Source organism: Elephas maximus, chromosome 1 (assembly GCF_024166365.1).
Source record: "Elephas maximus indicus isolate mEleMax1 chromosome 1, mEleMax1 primary haplotype, whole genome shotgun sequence".
In the NCBI taxonomy this organism is placed as follows: Eukaryota; Metazoa; Chordata; class Mammalia; order Proboscidea; family Elephantidae; genus Elephas; species Elephas maximus.
The window spans coordinates 74,102,488-74,123,588 of record NC_064819.1 but is presented as its reverse complement, the minus strand read 5'-3'; the positions used below and the strand labels follow the sequence as shown (position 1 = coordinate 74,123,588).

At 42.3% G+C, this 21,101-nt stretch overlaps 1 non-coding gene across 1 annotated transcript; it reads left to right on the top strand.

Moving 5' to 3' along the window:
* Positions 1-15,708: 15,708 nt before the first annotated feature.
* Positions 15,709-15,781, top strand: TRNAA-AGC (transfer RNA alanine (anticodon AGC)). Its single transcript has one exon. It is a non-coding gene; the product is annotated as a tRNA-Ala (tRNA).
* The last annotated feature ends 5,320 nt before the right edge of the window (positions 15,782-21,101 follow it).

The following is a 21,101-nucleotide window of genomic DNA, read 5'->3' as shown; positions in this document are numbered from 1 at the left end:
GTTGAGTTCACACACTTATGATGTCATTAAATGCCCCTGCCAATGGGGAGACAAGAAGAGATCATAAAGTTCTAATTTGAGCAGAAGGCTAGGAAGAGCCTCTGGGTGAAAAAGACCTATAGAAAACAGAGTGTAATCAAAAGATGAAAGTTAAAAGAGAATACTCCTGGAAAGTAGAGAAGAAAGGGTTAAAAGAAAAAAACCTACAGAAAAGGTAAGCTGCTTACTTTGAGAGTAGAAGACTAAGGGGGGTGGAGAGTAGGGTGGGAAGGATATGATTTAAAGATATAGATGATCAGGGGAATGCTGAGGCTTCAGAGCGTATGAAAATTTTTACTTCGCTTGACATCACCAAGGAATGTATTTAGCATGTGAAGCTTTTTGTTTAAAGCTTTTTTTCCTTTCAATTAAATAGAAACCAAAGATTATTAGTTCTAAGGACGGGGGAGAACTGGAAGGGGGGAGTTTTTGCTTAGGGGACACTGAGTTCATGTTAATGGTGGTGGGATATTTTAGAAAAGGATAGTGAAAATAGTTACAGAACTCTAAGAACATAACATTCCTGAATTACACATGTAGAAATGTTGAATCCTTTTATGTTCTGTTGTGTAAATTTTCACCATGATTAAAAAGAAAAGAAACAATCAACAGAGGCCCAGGGGTCACTGCAGCCTCTTAAGCCAGTCCTGCCTGGAATTCCAGGACAGGTTGGATCAGGTGCACTGTATGCATTCCCCGAAAGAGGAAGTGACACCCTGCAGGATGGGCTGGTGGGTGCAGGTCCAGACACTGGGATCGCCCATGCGGCCCAGCTCCTACGTGGTGGGCACGTGGGAGCTAGAGTGGACCGGCCAGCGAGAGTAGATCCGAGCTCTGACAAACATAGCCCTGCCCCGGCGGCCACCTCCAGGGTGCACCTTCAGGAGTGGGGTGCAGACCCGATCCCCTCTTGGGCCAGGAGAACAAGGCCCTGGACATCCTAGCCTTCATCGGAGCGGTAAGAGCTGAACTCTTTTTTCTTCATGTCAAGTTACTGTTATGTGAACAATGATAGGAACATCGAATATATGGTTATATTGGGGATGAACAAATTGTGGTTATTAAGGAATCTTCAAAAATAAGCCTGGAAACCACTGCAAGTTAGATCTTTTATAGATAAATTTGAGTGCACACATGACTAATTTTCAGAGTTAGGAATTTAAGACAACTGCCCTGTTCTACAGAGCAGATTGAGGCAAATATTTCAGTTGAGCTTCAAGTCTCCACACCATCATGCACACGTTAGTACTCAGCACTTCTTTTTGAGAAGCCACAATGTCATTTTACCAAGTAGTCCTAAAGATCTGAGAAGTATGCTACCATATTACTAATAACTGGCTGCCATCAAGTCCATTCTGACTCATAGTGGCCCTAAAGGACAGAGTAGACCTGCCCCCTAGGGTTTCCAAGGAGAAGCTGGTAAATTGGAAGTGGCAACCTTTTGGTTAGCAGCCAAGGTTTTAAGGCACTGTGTCACCAGGGCTCCACTAAAATAGCAGAGGATGGTTTCGATCCATCGACTTCTGGGTTATGGGCCCAGCACACTTCCGCTGCGCCACTCTGCTCCTTGGTTGTATTACTGATAGCCAAACGTATACAGTCCTCATTCATGTCAGTATGTCAGCACATAGAATTAATGCCATTTTTTCTCATCATCAGTATTGAATGAAAGCTCTAGATCAAATGATTAGATGGTTAGATCTGGAAATCTAGTTATGGCCTCATATGGATTAATTAATAGAAGTCTCAAAATACTTTCAGAAAAAAAAATCAAAAGCAAACATTTTATTTCCAATGTGGAGATGGAGTAGGACGTAGCAGCCACTACTGCTTGTCTACACCACAGTCAGCCACTACCACCACCCACCAGGCCCCCTTGAAAACAGAAAAATGACTTTCTTCACATAGCCACATCTGTACTGCCCTGTGCTTGGAGGTGGTGGATACCATTCTCAGATCCAGAGCCTGAATTACGATCAAGCTTGTTAATCATAGAAATACTAGTGGCTTAGTGGTTAAGAGCTCAGCCGCTACCAAAAGGTTGCCAGTTCCAATCTACCAGGCACTCCTTGGAAATCCTGTGGGGCAGTTCCTCTCTGTCCTTTAGGGTTGCTATGAATTAGAATTGACTCCATGGCAACGGGTTTCAGGTTTTTGTTGTTGTTAATCATAGAGGTTCCCATCTTAGTGGCAGTTAAGTTTAGATAAGGGTATGTGATATAACTATAGTAAATGAGACTGGGAAGCTTACAGAAGAGGTTGTCCTCAAATTACGAAACACAGAGGTTAGTTTTCCTTCTAGACTACGTCTGAAATTGTAAAAGTTTAAAGTACTGCACAGGGACCAGCTGGAATATGAGACTCAGATGTTTAAGATGGCAGAGTGCAAAGAGTCAAAGAACCTGAGTCCTGATGGCATCAGGGACCTGCTGAATTAACCAGCCATGTAGCCGCCCTACCCTCTGGATTTATTCTTATGTGTGATATAAATCCACTTTGTTTAACCCAGCTGAGTATTGTTTTAATTGTTGTAGAGCTCTCGCTAAAAGCTTCCTGTTACTGGGGAAAGGTCTTTGGGCTAGATTTTTCATAATTATATTTTATATGCCTCATGTTCTAAATCCTTCTGATTACTGGCAATGTGAAAAACTCAAATCCAACCCCATAAATAATATGAGAAATGTAAGTCTATTGTGCACTTGGCTCACTAAGCTTTTTCTTTCATACTTGCAGACCAGGTATTCTCTTTACTTGGGAGGGCTGTCAGCCACTAACTCTAGCCCAACCCTTCTGTCCCACTGTCACTATATCTAGACTTACTGGACACCTGCCCAGTCCCATCTCCATCCAGCCCTCGGGAGTTTAAACAGCCACACTTCAAAGCTATATTCATGAAATTAGGATACAGCTACTATAAATAGAAGGAATCCTGATGGCGAAAAACTCAAATGTCAGCAGTTCAAACCCACCAACCATTCAATGAGAGAAGGAAGTGGGAGTCTGCTTTCATACAGGCTTGGAAACTCTTTAAGTGACCCTGTCCTGCAGGATCACTACAAATTGGAATCGACTTGAGGGCAATGGGTTTGGTTCTTTGGTTTCCTGTATATAGAAGTTCACTGATTTTCCCTTTATATATGTGAGTTTATGTGAGTTGGCATAGTGTGGGATCTCAGATCGGTGATAACCACCTAGATCACAAATTACACCCTTTCCTGATTCCTCATATATTTTTCTTATATAATCCACCACTCATGCATATAGAATTTTAATGTAAAATTAGTTATGGTAGACACTGAGGGTGCTGCCCTCAAGGAATTTACAATCTAGTGGGGAAGACAACTGAGTAAGCAGTTGTTTACACCACAGGGTGATAAATGCTGCAATTGAGGTGTGTGCCTGGGCCCTGAGAGTACAGGAAGGAACACAACCCATACTGGAGAAAGAATTAATAGCTCATTCAGTTTGTGAGCCTTTCAGGTTTTCCATTTGTTCACATTAGTCCCTGATAGCTGGTTTTTGGTTTACTTTTGTTTTTGTTTTCCTTCCTAGGACAGCTGAACCTAAAATCTTCCTCCATTATCTGCTGTTTCCAGGGCCCTCAACATGAGGCTAAGGACCTGAGGTCAGAAGTAAATTGAATTAATGAGGCTCAAAGGTAGGCCATGGATTTTTACCTTCTCTTACAATTAAGCACTGCACTGTTAATCGAAAGGAAAGGTCATTTGTTAGGCTGAAACCCACCAGCAACTCCTGGAGAAAACACCTGGGAATTTGCTCCCTTAGAGATTACAGTGGTGGAACCCCTATGGGGCAGTTCTACTCTGTCCTATAGGGTCTCTGTGAGTTGGAACCACTCTAAGGCACTCAACAACTCAGCTAGGAAGCCTGGGTGCAAACAGTGGGAGGGAGGCCAAGTGGACATCAGTCACAGCCTGAAATAGATGATAGAAAAGTGCAAAACTCAAGAAATTTAAGTAACAATGCTGCTAAAGACACCTCCTTTCAAAGCCCTGGAGAAATGGATAAGGCATCTTACTAAAGATCAGAAGATTCCGGGTCCTGTCTCTGGCTAGTCTGAGAGTTTACCTTCTTGTTTTGCGGGGAAAGCAGGTTTTCCGCAGTGTTACATATGATACACATGCATTTTAAAAAAAAAATTTCAGAAACCGCTTTTTTAATGAGGAGGCCCTCCTAGTTGCTGGGACTTCCTGCAGTTATCACTCCTGAGAAAGAAGGGTCAGGGGCAGCAAGGGAGGCTGGTAAGGATTTACAAGGAATGAAATAAAAATCTCCTTCTAGCACCACAAACCTGGAGAGACAGGTTAGAGAAAAGTGAGGAAGGCTAAATAAGATTTACAGGAACAAAATTTGAATCTGGCACAAATCCACAAAACTAGTACCTTCTTTACCAGCCCATTTTGCATGAAAAAGTCTCCCATTTTGTGAACTCTTGGCTCTTTGTTTTAACTCTCTTTCCTGAGATTTAACACGGAATCCTCCGCGAATTCTGTTTCATTTCCTTCTAAATTCAACCGTCCAACTTCACCCCAAAACGAGCTACAGCTACATAATGAAAAAGACAGAAGCTCAAATCCCAAGGGCAAAGAGCACCACCCTTTGCGGTGCAGTCAGTTCTGACTCAGCGAACCTATAGGATAGAACAGAACTGCCCCATAGGGTTTCCAAGGCTGTAAACTTTAGGAAGCAGGTTGCCACATCTTTCTCCCCTGCGGCGCACAGGGGGTGGGGGGTGGGGTTTGAACCGACGCTAAAAAAAAAAAAAAGACGCTAGACGGTGTAAAAATAACCTTGAAGTAGGAGAAGCAGGGGGTGAGCGGCGACTTCATCGCCCAGGGACCTGTATGATCTTGATCGCGTTAACTGCCACATTGCCCACAGTTCCCACTCTGCCTGCCAGAATTCTGTATGTGAATTTCATTTTGTTTCACATCCTTACTTTCCCTGACTCTTTAGTTTTCTAAAATCCTTTTTCATGTGCTGCCCTGTGCATTCTCTCCTGCATCTGGCCCTTTTACCTGCCAGGCATTGGTCTTCCTTATTGGCTGGACTAAATCTCCACATAAATCTGTCTCTCTTAGCAGAGATCCCTTCTCATCACCATTGAAATTGGCTTCTCTCAGTCTGGAGAATAGGGGTGATGTTCAAGCTCCTACCTTCTGAGATGTACCATTCGTCCTCCACGCAAAATGCCCAGCATAGCCTGGTGAATTTCTCCCTCTCTGAGGATCCTGGCTGCTCAGGATTCCTTCCTCACTGCTTCTTCCTGGTTCCTCCACTTATTACAGCCCCTGACTTGGAATGTTGGTCGAGTCATTTTCAGCCGCATTCTCTATGTGCCCATAAAGAAAAAACAAAAAGACCTATTGCGAATTGTTACCAAGATTTGAACCTGCTGTCACAGGTGAGAAGCTCTGTGGTTGTCATCTGGAGCAGAGCTCTCTACTACAAGTAAGGGAAAGGAAGGTGGAAAGTGGAGAGAAGCCCTGTGTGTCACTTAAGTAGTGCTTCTGTAACAGAAGTACCACAAGTGGATGGCTTTAACAAACAGAAATTTATTTTCCCACAGTTTATGAGGCTAGAAGTCTGAATTCAGAGCACCACCAGCTCTAGGGTCTCTCTCCATCTATTGGCTCTGAAGGAGGTCCTGTCCCTTCTGACTTTTGCTACTGGGCAATCTTCAAGTGACTTGACACCTCTCTTCCCTCATCTCTTGCTTGTTTAATCTCTTTTATATCTCAGAAGAGATTTCTTTTATATCTCAAAAGAGACTGATTTAAGACACACCTTACACAACCCAATAGGACAGAGTGGAGTGCTCCATAGGGTTCCCAAGGAGCAACTGGTGGATTTGAACTGCCCACCTTTTGATTAGCAGCCATAGCTTGCTGTAGCTCTTAACCACTGTGCCACCACGGCTCTAATTCTGTCTCATTAACTATCAAAGATAACCCATTCCAACGTGGGATTATAACCACAGTTACAGAGGTTAGGATTATAACACATAGTTTTGGGGGACACACTTCAATCTATAACAGCTGGCCTACATGCCCCTACGTCTCTCAGGCAAAGTGCACGCACTACCATTACACCCTGTCAGTCCATTTTTAGAGGCAAAGCCCTAAGTACCACAGCCCTACTTCACTCTCCAGGCCATCCAGGCCTGCCAGGAACTTCCACGTGTCAAAGACGTTTTCAGCACTGTGAACTCAGAGGAGTCAAATCATTTTCTTCAGGTCACATAAGTGTAAGGAGCAAAACCAGAAATGGAAAGCTGATTTTTCTTTTGGTGATTTAAAAAGCTTGGATGCAGCAATTGTACTTCTAGGTAGTTATCTACATGAGTTGAAAAATTATGTCCACACAAACTCTGCCGATGAATGTTTATAGAAGAGTTATTCATAATTTCCAACAATTGGAAGTAACTAAGATTCCCTTCAATAGTGAGTGGATAAACTGTGGCGAACCTATACAATGGAATATTTTTCAGTGATACAAGGAAGTGAGCTATCAAGCCATGAAAAGTTATCAAGGAGACTGAAATGCATATTACAAAGTGTATTAAGCCAGCCTTAAAAACAAAAACAACTACTTATTGTATGCTTCAAGCAATAAGACATTCTAGAAAAGGCAAAACTCCAGAGACATAAAACAAAAACAAAAAACCTGGGGATGACAGAGATTCAGGGGGAAGGAGAGAGTGATGAAAAGATAGAGCCCAGGGGATTTTTAGGGCAATAAAACTATTCTGTATAATACTGTAATAGTGGACACATGACATGCGTTTGTCAAAACCCATAGAACTGCACAACACAGAGAGAACCCTAATTTAAACTATGGACTTTAGTTAAGTACCCCACTAATACAAAATGTAAATAATAGGAGAAACTGTGGGTGGACACAGAGTATATGGAAAGCCTTTGTAAGTTTCCAGTTATTTTTCTGTAAATTTAAAACTCTTCTGAAAATAAGACCTATTAAATTTAAAAAAATAAACAAATGTGTGCCTTCCTTTAACCTAGCACACTGTCTCTGCATCTACATTTCTCCACATCAGCTCATTCATGCATTCATTCATTTAACAAATACTTATAAACGTGTAGATTTAATCTTCCATTCATCACACATGAGTTCAGAGTCTATTCTGTGTTCACCATTCCCATGCTCCTAACTCCTCCCTCAAATCTCTTCACCCAAGGTCTTGACAAATACTGTAGAAACTTTCTGCAGAACCTCTCTAGATTCTTGCTCTTTCTTCTCTTTCACGTATGTTCTCATTCCATCTACAATGTGTTGAGGATGCATTTTGGAACAGGCAGTGCAGTGGGTGCCGGAGATGCAGAAAGACACTGCTAACCTCAGGAGCTGACAGGACAACAGAGGACAAGCCTCGATTCCTTAAATACTTTTAGAAATGCTTTTCTTTTCTCCCAATTTCACTTTCACTATTTTTAACCTCATTAACAGTTAGAGTTAAAACCCTTTTCCTAAAATGTTACTTTGAATTCTTCAAAGATTCTTAAACCCCCACAATATTCTCCCAACATAATTCCAAGTGTCCAGGCTTTTCAATGACTGCTTCTCTCCGTGAGTATTTTACACACGCACACACAAACACATGTTCTTTTTTTTTTTTTTTTGACTTGAAGGATTTAAGTTTATTTTTCTGGACTCTTTAATACTGCCATTTGTTGCCTAACTTATACAGATATTTGCACTGGTAGAAATAATTAGACTTCACTTTTGTAGAACTTAGAGTTTCACATCAATACGGTTGAAACAGTTAACTAAGCTGACAGCTTTGAGTACTCAAAGTGGTTGGTCTCATTTTTATTTCCCTTTGACATAAGACTTGGCACAAGCCTATTACAAGCAATGCTCATTTACTGCTGCACTTTTTAGTAATAAATCTGGTTTACATCTATGGAAAATATAGTGTAGAATTGAAGACATGTCCAATCATCTGGGCAATTTGTTTTATGAACTTATACCAAATTAAATAGAAAGCATTGCCAATATTTGTTCTTCCTCTGTGGGCTGCACATCAGTAGGAAAAAAAAAAAACAAATCTGCTTAAACAGGGACATTGAAAGTACTGGCTTTTCAGCCTGTTTCCTGAATGTGCTCTGATTAAAACAGGATCTGAAAGTCTGATAGTCTCTATTTCCTTTCTCAGTGTCACAAATGCATTCAGTATGTTGACTCCAGTGAAAGGAGAGCTGGATTGCATTACCTTAAGCATTTCTTCATATTGGTTAGAGGAAATGATTTGGGTAAGGACTTTAGTCATAGATATGCAAGACTGGTTTTCTCAGGAAACGGTTACTGAAAAAGATTTTGTGAGATGAAATAAAATTCAGCCCAGAAGGCGAAGCCAAAATGGCGCAATAGACAGACCCTTGGGTCCAGACCTCTTACAACAAAAACTCCCCAAAACACGTGAAAGGAGTATATTTGTGACAAGCTGGGAGCCCTGAGCATCACAGGTAAGCTTAGACAACGAACTGAGGGGCAGGGGGAAGAAGAGGCTGTTCAGAAGCGGAGAGGACTTACAGGACATGAATTGCCGGGAGCCCTCAGGCACCATTCCCGGATCGGCGGCGGCGGCGGGGTGGTCCTAGCGTTGGGCTGCAGTTTCCTCAAGAAGAAGCAGCCAGCCACACAGCCCACTCACACCTCCGGAACCTGAGGAGAAGGACACACTCCTCAAAAGCTAAGTACTTGCGTATATTTTCCCACGCTCCCCACCCCCAAGCCGGCTTTAGCGGCTGAATCCCTGGGCCTGAGATAGGCCCTGGTGAGCACCTAGAGCCATCCTCCCAGTCTTGGGGAAGGAAAAAATTTGCAATTGGTGGGAAAAGATATTTGCTAGCTCTATTAACTGGGGGAAATCAGGACAGAAATGGTTCCTCTTCAGGCATAAACCGTCCGTGGACCTTGAGCACCTTTCCCTTCTGCATGCTCCTGTGTGGGCCTATTTCAGGAGAATAGGCCCTTGATGGCAAACTCCAACCATTTCAGCTGTGCGGTGGAGAGGCGGGTGTTTGATGTTTGACATTGCTTTGCCTATTAAACAAGGTCCTCACCTACCCACACAGGGACCTAAGGACTGGTAGCTCCACTCAGGTCACCCAGCCACCCATGACAGGTGTCCAAAGATAACTGGTACCTCCCAGTCCTTATAACCAAAAACTTTATGTGCCCATGGTCTCTCTGAAGAACCCACCCACCAGCATGCTCTAGGGAACAGGGACACATCTTCCTCAGAGACACTTGGGGGTTGGTTCTCAGTCCCCTGCCCTGTTTAGAGTGTGACCCCCTGCTGCAATCACATATCAGTATATACACCAATCATCCCTGGGCCTCTAAGACTGTAGGACAGAGTCTGTACCACACGCTTGATGATCAGCTACCTGGAAACCTCAGCTGAATTCATACAAGAAAACTGAATGGACTCCTAGATTGATATACCTGATAACAGCTCTAGCCAGCTGGGGACAGGACACCAGAGCTCCAAAGGTGAAAATAATCAAGCTAGCTCACTCAAGCAACCCGTAGGGGTATACCAAAACAAAACAAAGCAAGCAGCTACGACACAGTAAGCAAGCATAAACTAATAAAATAACTTATAGATGGCTCGGAGACACCAGTCAGCATCAAGTCACATAAAGAAACAGATCATAATCACCTCAACAGGCTCTCAAAACGAAAAATCCAGGAATCTTCTAGATGCAAGTGCATTCCTGAAATTACCAGAGGAGAATACAAATGCTTACTATACAGAACCCTCCAAGACATCAGGAAGGAAATTAGGCAATATGCAGAACAAGCCAAGAAACACACAGATAAAGCAATTGAAGAAATTAGGAAGATTATTCGGGAAGACAATGAAAAGTTTAATAAGCTAGGAAAACCCATAGACAGACAGCAATCAGAAATTCAGAAGATTAACAATAAAATTACAGAATTAGACAACTCAGTAGAAAGTCAAAGGAGGAGAATTGAGCAACTAGAAGCTAGAATTTCTGAACTTGAAGATAAATCACATGGCACTAATATACTTGAAGAAAAATCGGATAAAAGAATTTTAAAAAGTGAAGAAACCTTAAAAATCATGTGGGACTCTACCAAGAGAAATAACCTATGAGTGATTGGAGTACCAGAGCAGGGAGGGATAACAGAAAATACAGAGAAAATTGTTGAAGATTTTTTGGCAGAAAACTTCCCTGATATTGTGAAAGATGGGAAGATATCTATCCGAGATGCTCATCGAACTCCACGTAAGGTAGATCTTAAAAGACAGTCACCAAGACATATTATAATCAAGCTTGCCAAAACCAAAGATAAAGAGGCAATTATAAGAGCTGTGAGGGGTAAATGAAAAGTCACCTAAAAAAGGAGAGCCAATAAGAACACGCTCGGACTACTCAACAGAAACCATGCAGGCAAGAAGGCAATAGGATGACATATTTAAAAAATTGAAGGAAAAACATTGCTTGCCAGGAATCATATGTCCAGCAAAACTGTCTCTAAAATATGAAGGTGAAATTAAGACATTTCCAGATAAACACAAGTTGAGGGAATTCGTAAAAACCAAAACAAAACTACAAGAAATACTAAAGGGAGTTCTTTGGTTAGAAAATCAATAATATCAGGCATGAACCGAAGACAAGAACACTGGGCAGAGCAACCGGAAGTCAACCCAGACAGGGAAATCAAAAAAAAAAAAAAGCAAGATTATAAAAAAAAAAGCCCAAAACAGGGTAATGGCGATGTTATTATATAAAAGAAGACAAAATTAAAAAAATAAAGAGGGACTAAGGAATGTAATCATACACCTCCCATAGACAGAGGAAGATAACGGTGATACAAACAAATAAAAGTTAGGTTTAATTGAGAAAAATAGGGGTAAATAATAGGGTAACCACAAAGGAAACAAACTCTCCTACTCATCAAAATAGAATACAGGAAAAAAATAGAAGCTCAGCAGAAACAAAATCAACAACAAATACGAGGAAAGGACAATATATAAAGAAAATCTACTCAGCACATAAAATTAAGTGGGAAAAAGAAACTGTCAACAACACACAAAAAAAGACATCAAAATGATAGCATTAAATTCATACCTATGCATTATTACCCTGAATGTAAACGGACTAAATGCACCAATAAAGAGACAGAGAGTGGCAGAATGGATTAAAAAACAAGATTAGAGAGTAGATAGGAACTACTTTAGGCTAAGGAAATGACAGCACACAATACAGGGGAGGGCAGCAGAACTGGACTAAGCCAAAAGCAAAGAAGATTCCTGAATAAACTGAATGCTTCCAAGGCCAGTGTAGCAGTGGCAGGGGTCTGGGGACCATGGTTTCAGGGGACATCTAAGTTAATTGGCATAATAAACTCTATTAAGAAAACATTCTCCATCCCACTTTGAAAGGTGGCGTCTGGGGTCTCAAACGCTAGCAAGCGGCCATCTAAGATGCATCAATTGGTCTCAACCCAACTGGATCAAAGGAGAATGAAGAGCACCAAGGACACAAGGAGATTAGGAGCCCAAGAGACAGAAAGGGCCACATGAACCAGAGACTACATCATCCTGAGACCAGAAGAACTAGATGGTGCATGGCTACAACTGATGACTACCCTGGCAGGGAACACAACAGACAACCCCTGAGGGAGCAGGAGAGCAGTGGGATGCAGACTCCAAATTGTCATAAGACCAGACTTAATGGTCTGACTGAGACTAGAAGGATCCCGGTGGTCATGGCCCTCAGACCTTCTGTTTCCCCAGGATAGGAACCATTCCTGAAGCCACCTCTTCAGACATGGATTGGACTGGACAATGGTTTGGAGAGGGATGCTGGTGAGGAGTGAGCTTCTTGGTTCAGGTGGACACTTGAAACTATGATGACATCTCCTGCCTGGAGGGTAGATGAGAGGGTAGAGGGGGTTAGAAGCTGGCAAAATGGACATGAAAAGAGAGAGTGGAGGGAGAGAGCAGACTGTCTCCTTAGGGGGAGAGTAATTGGGAGTGTGTAGGAAGCTGTATATGGGTTTTTGTGTGAGAGGCTGACTTGATTTTTAAACTTTCACTTAAAGCACAGTAAAATTTATTTAAAAAAAATTTCAGCCTAGGATGGGCAATCAAGACTTGATAGTATTTGTGTATGCCTTTGGACCTTTACAAATCAAGTGATTCAATATCTGGACCCGGCATGCCATGTCAAGGTGAATTGTCAAGTATTTGGCTGCAGGCAATAAAAAGTGGGTAGTTGAAATCTACTTCACGGCAACGGGTTTAAGGTGTTACCGCAGGGATGTAAGACTAAGATGTCACTGGGGGTGGATAGTGGGAAGCTTTTTGTTCTACGTTTGTGTCTCTGTTGTATTTTGGAGATGGAGATTATTGAAGTAAGAAAAAAAAAATCAAAGAGGAGAGGACTTAAACCCATGAAAACTTGTGAAATTGTCTGGACTAAAACTAAGCCATTTTTAAAGAATAAAATATACGTTGATTTGGAGGTGGCCTTGCATTTTATCCCTTTTTGGGGGGGGGGTATTCATTCTTCAATTTTATAACAGTTTATTCTTGTTTTATAGATGAAATGGTTTCTGTCATCTTTCTAGGAGTACCATATTTAAAGTCTTGTTCTCATTGTTTTATCAGCTCTGTTTACTCAGATGTAAATAGTCTTGTTTGCTGAGTTTGCATCTCTTTCAATGTGTTGCTTTATTTAATTGTTTGGTGATGTGATTCTTTTTCTTTTATTTTTTTAAATAATTTTTATTGTGCTTTAAGTGAAAGTTTACAAATGAAGTCAGTCTCTCACATAAAAAAATATATACACCTTGCTAATATAAAACACACTCCCAATTACTCTCCCCCTACTGAGACAGCCCGCTCTCTCCCTCCACTGTCTCTTTTCGTGTCCACTTCGCCAGCGTCTAACCCCCTCTACCCTCTCATCTCCACTCCAGACAGGAGATGCAAATATACTGTCAAGTGTCCACCTGATCCAAGAAGCTCACCCCTCACTAGCATCCCTCTCCAACCCATTGTCCAGTCCAATCCATGTCTGAAGAGTTGGCTTTGGGAATGGTTCCTGTCTTGGGTCAACAGAAGGTCTGGGGGCCATGACCACCGGGGTCCTTCTAGTCTCAGTCAGACCATTAAGTCTGGTCTTTTTATGAGAATTTGGGGTCTGCATCCCGCTGTTCTCCTGCTCCCTCAGGGGTTCTCTGTTGTGTTCCCTCTCAGGGCAGTCATCGATTGTAGCCAGGAACCATCTAGTTCTGGTTTCAGGATGATGTAGTCTCTGTTTCATGTGGCCCTTTCTGTCTCTTGGGCTCATAATTACTTTGTGTCCTTGGTGCTCTTCATTCTCCTTTGATCCAGTTGGGTTGAGACCAATTGATGCATCTTAGATGGCTGCTTGCTAGTGTTTAAGACCCCAGACACCACTCTTCAAAGTGGGATGGAGAATGTTTTCTTAATAGAGTTTATTATGCCAATTGACTTAGATGTCCCCTAAAACCATGGTCTCCAGACCCCTGCCGCTGCTATACTGGCCTTGGAAGCATTCAGTTTATTCAGGAAACTTCTTTGCTTTTGGCTTAGTCCAGTTCTGCTGCCCTCCCCTGTATTGTGTGCTGTCTTTCCCTTCACCCAAAGTAGTTCTTATCTGCCAACTAATTGGTGAATACCCCTCTCCCACCCTTCCACCCTCCCCCCTCTTGTAACCACAAAAGAATGTTTTCTTCTCAGTTTAAACTATTTCTCAAGTTCTTATACTGGTGGTCTTATACAATATTTGTCCTTTTGCAACTGACTAATTTCACTCAGCATAATGCCTTCCATGTTCCTCCATGTTATGTAATGTTTCAAAGATTCCTCACTGTTCTTTATGGATGTGTAGTATTCCATTGTGGGAATAGACCATAATTTATTTATCCATTCATCCATTGATGGGCACCTTGGTTGCTTCCATCTTTTTGCTATTCAAACACTGCTGCAATAAACATGGGTGTGCATATATCTGTTTGTGTAAAGGCTCTTATTTCTCTACGATATATTCTGAGGAGTGGGATTGCTGGATCTTATGGTAGTTCTATTTCTAAGTTTTACCAAATCGGTTTGCAAAGTGGCTGTACCATTCGACTTTCCCACCAGCAGTGTATAAGTGTTCCAATCTCTCCACAGCCTCTCCGACACTTATTATTTTGTGTTTTTTGGATTAATGCCAGTCTTGTTGGAGTAAGATGAAATCTCATTGTAATTTTGATCTGCAATTCTCTAATGGCTAATGATCGTGAACATTTCCTCATGAATCTGCTAGCTACCTGAATGTCTTCTTTAGTGAAGTGTCTCTTCATTTCTTTTGCCTATTTTTTAATAGGGTTATTTGTCTTTTTGTAGTCGAGTTTTTGCAGTATCACGTAGATTTTAGAGATCAGGTGCTGATCAGACATGTCCAACAGGTATTCTTCTCACAAAAGAATGTTCTCTCAGCCCTGTGTTCCCTCCTCACCGCCATTTCTCAAGGTCCACTCTTGAATCCTTCAGTCTAGTATGATCTTGTCTCATGACCCCCATAGCTCCTTTCTGTAAGAATGTGGAGACTTTTGCTGTTCTCGAATATGATGGGGATATACGATTTCTACATCACACACTTCAATGGGAATTGAACCCAAATCTCTCAGAAAATAGAAAGAAAAGAAACTCACAAATCAAGGGGTTTCCGGATTATAGGTTACCAAGCTCGCCTAACAAATGTAAGATCTTAGTTCGAAATCCAGCAGACATACCTGGAGCTGTATACCTTCCGGTAACCCTAATAGCATAGTGGTTAAGCGGTACGGCTGCTAACCAAAAGATCAGCGGTTCGAATCCGCCAGGCGCTCTTTGCAAAGTCCCTGGGGCAGTTCTTGTCTGCCCTATACGGTCGCTGTGAGTCGGAATCGACTGGACCGCAGTAGGTTTTGTTTTTTGGTTTGCCTTCCAGAATCGGGGAGAGGCTGTCCCGTTGCCTACTCATGGGTGGTCACAGCTGCGGGGAGCAAATGACAATCACGCCTTTCAAAGAGTCAGATGGTCATCCTAAGAGAGCTGTGCCACATAGCTAGATCGTTCTGGCTTGATCCACTCTAGTTGGGACGTCCTCTCTTCTGGAAAATTAGAAGCATAAAACGTTGGCGGCGCCTGAGCTTTGCCACCGCGTCCTTTTCTTCTCTCCAGCAGGAAACAGCTGACTGCGCAGTCAAGACGCTCTTGCCCCAGGCCATTTCGGGCTGAGTCTGGGTTTCATTTTAATCTACTGAAAACCAAACCTATTCGCGTACAGTGGATTCCTACCCTTGGAGACTCTGTAGGACAGAGTAGAACCGCCCCTCAGCATTTCTAAGGCCGTAAATCTTTGCGGAAGCAGGCTTCCACATCATTGCCTTGCGGAGCCGAGCCGCTGGTGTGTTGAAAACTTTCCGTTATCAGCGGACCGCTTAAGCACTGTACCACCAAGGATCCGTATGGTTCTGCTATAATGACCTGGAAAAGCCTGGTACTCTGAACTGCTGGAAATCGTGCATGCTGCAGTGTGGACCGGCACTTCGTTTCCTGAATAAAAGTAAGATAAAGCGAGGCAACAACGTGGGGAATTAGCTCAAGTGGTAGAGCGCTCGCTTAGCATGCGAGAGGTAGTGGGATCGACACCCGCATTCTCCAAATTTTGCATTTCAGACTTTGGCCCTTGAAAAACGAGAAAACACTGAACTCTTTGAAATTAGATGTCTAAGTGCATGCATCTTCAGTTTTATTACTTATGGGCACTTACAATATATAGATCTAGAGTTTTATAATTTGTTTTTTCAGGGAAGCTGTGATTTCAAGAGGGCGTTGCATGTCGGGTTCCTATTTTTCTCCCTTTTCTTCCTCCCTGTTGCCCCTAAATGCAGTCACAGACCTGAGGAGTGCAGGGCAGAGCCCAGGAAATAAAGCCCCAGCTTCTTGGCTAGAGGACTGAATGGGGAACCCCAAGCAACAGGAAAGTACTTCTGAAACTGTAGAGGACAGGAGTTCAAGAACTCTAACCCATAGAGTTGTCTGAACCTATAAAGTTGTCTGAACTCCAGGATGCACCTCAGAGCTACGAATGTGTGTCTCCCATCCTAAGCAACACTCCATGAACTTTGAGACTGAACTAAGAGATAGACTACTGCCCAAGTCCATAGTGGATACTCTCCAACCTCCCTTTAATTGGTAAGTGTAGATTATGATGCATAGTTGTGTTTCCAAAATTCAACTGGACTGAATACAATCATTATAAATCTCTTAGCAGAATCACTGATGCATAATCTTGAAAAAAAAACATGGAAGACAGCATTATAAGTTCAGTTGGGGGTGTTGAAAAGGAAATGTAGCTAGTCACATAAATGCAAATGGAGTTATAGAGTAAAGGAGGAAGTATGGACTGGAGATAAAGTTGGGAACTATTCATTCATTCATTCATTCATTCTTTCAGTCAGTCAGTCAGTCAGACAGTCGCTGAGTCAGTCACTCAGTCAGTCAGTCAGTCAGCTAATGGTAACAGCTCCTCTTATGTTGCATGTCAACAAAGGAGACTGTGGAAGGTGAAAGGGGGATTGAGATCTCTGAGGGTGTAAGATCCAGATCATTGGAACATCAGAGTAAAAAGGCAGACACAATTGTCCCAGGTCGCGCAGCCCACAGGGTCCTATCACCTGGTGTGGACTTCACACCACCTGGTTGTGGAATTCTTGCGGCTATCATTGGCTTAGATGGAGGGACTTTATACAACAATGATTATGATTTTAGAAAACCGGAAATTGGCCAAACAGTCTCTTGGAGACTAAGATTGTATATCTCAGTTCCTTAGTGAGCCTTCCTCAAAGAGATGCACTCTTGGTGAAGCCAGCAGCATCTCAATCTCATAATCTGAAGGTCCTGAGTTCAAGACTCTGAAAAGGCATGTATTCCTCTTTTCACAGCCGACAGAAGAATGCACCACAAAAAACAAAAAACAAAAAAACACTTCCACCGAGGTGACTCCCACTCAGGGACAGAGTAGAACTCGCACATAGGGTTTCCAAGGAGCTGCTGGTGGATTCAAAATGTCGGACTTTCCTTTAGCAGCCGAACTCTTAACCACTGTGCCACCGGGACTCCCAACACTGTAAAAGCACCAAACGAATCCTGTCAAATAACCATTTGAAGACTGGCCCCATTATTCGCTGAGAATCACTGAATTTTGTACTCGTTGAGGCTATGAGGGGTTTGAATAAAATGGAAGAATAAAGTGGTTTTGATTTCCCCAATAAACTGCAAGCCGGGTTTTATCCTTTATCTTCCTCACTACCTCATGAAGAAAACAGAACTTTCTCTCCCAACTTCGGCTTTGATGGTGCCCAACCTGCAGAGGTGGGTGCAAGATGTTTTTAAGTCATACATTCATTTATTCAGCCGACAAATATTTCTTGAGTCCATATCTTGTGTCAGGGACTGTTCTGGGAGCAAGAATTTCAAGAGTGAATAACGCACAAAAATCCCATCCATGTAGAAATCCATTGCCATCTAGTGGATTCCCACTCATAGCGACCCTACAAGAAAGAGAAGAACTGCTCCATAGGGTTTTCAAGGAGTGGCAGGTAGATTCAAACAGCTGTTAGCAGCCTGAGCTCTTAACCACTGCACCACTGGGGCTCCCCACCCGTGGTAGAGTTACATGCTAATTCACAGTGCGGGGAGGGGGGAGAAATAGACAAGAACCAACAAGAAAAATGCCTCCAAATGTGGTGAAGTTATAAGAAAGTAAATAATAAGAAAATAAAGAGATTAGAAGTTGAAGGTGGTGTGCTCAGCTTGCAGAGGAAGAGACAGGAAATTTGTCACCTTGAAGATGCCATTTCGCCTTTTCTTCCTCCAGCCAGGTCCTCTAACACTGTCGTTGGAATGATTTTTACCTATGAAGGCAACTGGAGGTTATGAGAGCTTCTTTCTCTAAAGGTTTGTTGGCTTAGTTGGATACATGGTGGTATATGAGGCCTGAGGTGGAAATCCTTCACATGTTTCTTCATTTGGAAAATGAGGACTAGAAAACTCCCTGGGTGGATTAATACCTAGAGCATGACCACAGCAATAGGAGCTATTTATGTATTAGGTGCCATTTCCCTGTACAACCCTGGTCTCTGGCACAGAGCTTGTATCATAGGTTCTCTTTAGGGACTAGACAAATGGATTTACAGATGAAGATTAGAATCCACCAGGGTTCCTGTTACAGACTAAATTAAGCTCACCACCTCCCAATGCTTGTTGGAGTCCTGACCCCTATAGCTATGGATGTAATCCCATTTGGGAATAGGGTTTTCTTGGTTATGTTAATGATGCCACATCAGTGTAGGGTGTATCCTAAACCTAATTACTTCTGAGTGATGTAAAGAGTCACATAGACAAGCCAGCACAAATGGGGGAAGATAGAAGCACATGTGAGGATCACTAAAGTACCAAGGAATGAGGAATGCAGAAGTTATAGGACCTGAGACAAGGATCTTCCCCTAGAGGCAACAGAGAGAGAACCTTCCCTTAGAGCTGGTGCCCTGAATTCAGACTTCTAGCCTCCTAAACTGTAAGACAATAATTTTATGTTCTTTAAAGCCACCCACTTGTGGTATTTTGGTTACAGTAGCACTAGGTAACTTAGACAGTTCTCTTCCTGGAAAGAACTGGCTTTCCTCTAAGGTTCCCGATATTCCCAGGTGAGGAAAAAAATCCTAAATTCTCTTCAAATTTGAGCATTTTCTGGAAAAAGCAGGAAGCCCAACTATAAAAACCAAAGCCAAACCCAACAGAGTATAATGGTCCAGGAGAGTTCCCAAATGGCAGCTGGAGGATTCAAATGGCTGACGTCTTGTTTAGCAGCTGAACAACTAAACACTGGGGCCACCAGTGCTCTAAGAAACACTACTGAAAGCAAACAAACAAACAAACAAAACCAAATCCATTACCATCGAGTCAATTCATAACAACTCTACTAAAAAACAAAGAAACCCTTTGTCCTCCATTCTATTCAGACTCATACCAACCCTATAAAAGGGCATAATTTGACCACATAGAAAGGCCTCAGGAAAAAAGATAATATCTAGGAAGATCAAGATTAAAGTAGCAAATCGGTTACCAGAATAAGATTTGTATGGTGAAGGGAAACAAGCGGTCAATATGGCAATTTTAGATCCTAAATTTGAAAGCCATGTTCACCAGAATTCTTATCTATTGATCTCAGGAAGGAAAGAAACTTCTCCTACAATCCAGGAGAAAGAAAGACCTTTGCTGTGATTTTTGCCTAAAAATCCTCACAGATAATTAGGATCAAAAGGGATTGTGACCTTGGAGTATCAGTGTTCTCTCTGTCAACCTTTCCTTCAAAACTAACGCTGAGGAAAAGCCCTGATTTCTATAGCTTTAAGATGTCTTAGAATTCTCCTGCCCCTCCCTCAACTTATCCTTCTCCTGTTACCTTAAGGTTTTCCTACCTTGATCCTGCCTTTCTCTGGAAAATAGGTCAACAGATCAAGCCCTACCTATCCATCTTGGCCACACTGGGAAGGATGATTGTACAGATATGTGGGCCTGAGAGGCTGCCCATTTCCTCCTCCAGGGCTGTGACATTTCCTAAATCAAGTGACAATCAAAACCTTCTTTTCTGAAACACAGTAGCATAAGCTTTAAGAAAGCCAAGTAGCTCTGACTGAAGATCCCACCCAGCTAGAACTTGTCTCTTCCTTTATGCAAATTGAGAAATTAAACTTGTAGTGGGTTCAAACCTTTCCACAGCAAATTTTCTCACACCAACTTTTATTAGGTGTCCTTTCGTCCACATTCTCTGAGAGAAACAGTGGTGTTCATCCCATTTGTGTCTGAGGCTGTGTCTGAATTGCTCTGCCCTCACTTGGGTCCTGGTTCCTTTTTAGTGGGCTTGAGTTTCAGTGTGGTCCATGGTAGACCCATGTAATTGTCAGGGCACATCACATCTCGAGTGATCAAAGGTCAATTTGAAAGCAAGAGGATGGCCAATGAAGTGGAAGGATGGAGTGTTTGCTTTGCACTCAGAGGTAATGGAATGGATGCCTGCTTTCTCTAGTTTTGCTCCTTCTTGGTAAGCACCCACCAACTCAGAGCTTCTCTTCTGAACTCAAATCCAGGAAATACTGAACTTCTTTCAAAAGTGATCCTGGTTCTTTTCTTGTTTCACACACAGGACAGCTCAGGTACAATCTTTGACCAACATTAACTGTCACTGGGATGTAGACAAAGAAGAACCCCTGAAAAGAGCAATGGGGAGGGAAAATGTCACCTGTGCTGGGCATTTTCACCTCAGGATATGGAGTGCTCTTTGGAATTGGAAGGGCCGACTTCTTACTCCTGACCTCTCAACCCTGTCCTTGGACAGAGAGAACCTGATTTTTCAGGGGAAAGAAAGACCTCTCCTCCACTTGGGATTGAGATTTATGGGGATCTTTGAAATATTTAAAGAGATGAAGCAAGAAACAAGGAAAGCTGAGGAAACAAGGGAGGCTGATGAGGGACACCTAGAGAGATAGTATGTACAAGAGAGTTTGTGGATGTGAGATCTCTGAGCACAAGTTTCTCTGGAGAGGGACACCAAGTGCCAGAGAGTCAGAAAAGGAAGTTACAACACCCTGAGGAATTCTTAGAGAAAACCCAGATGGCAAGAATGGCTCAGACAGCCAAACAAATCCTTACGGGCAGCCAAATCAAAACCTTCAGAAACTTTAGCAACTTCCAAGGAACTTGTTTACAATGTCTATATTATTTTAGACATAATTTCATTTCCTGTGTACAAAGTATCACACGTATATCTACAATGAAGAAATTGTGTGCACCAGAAATAAATCCTTTGAAAATCAAAAAGAAAAAACAAAAACACTTGCCAGTTTTTAAAACAAATTCCACACACAACGGAAGATACGTTTTTCCTCTTTGCAGAAGCAGCTGAAATGTGATTCCAATA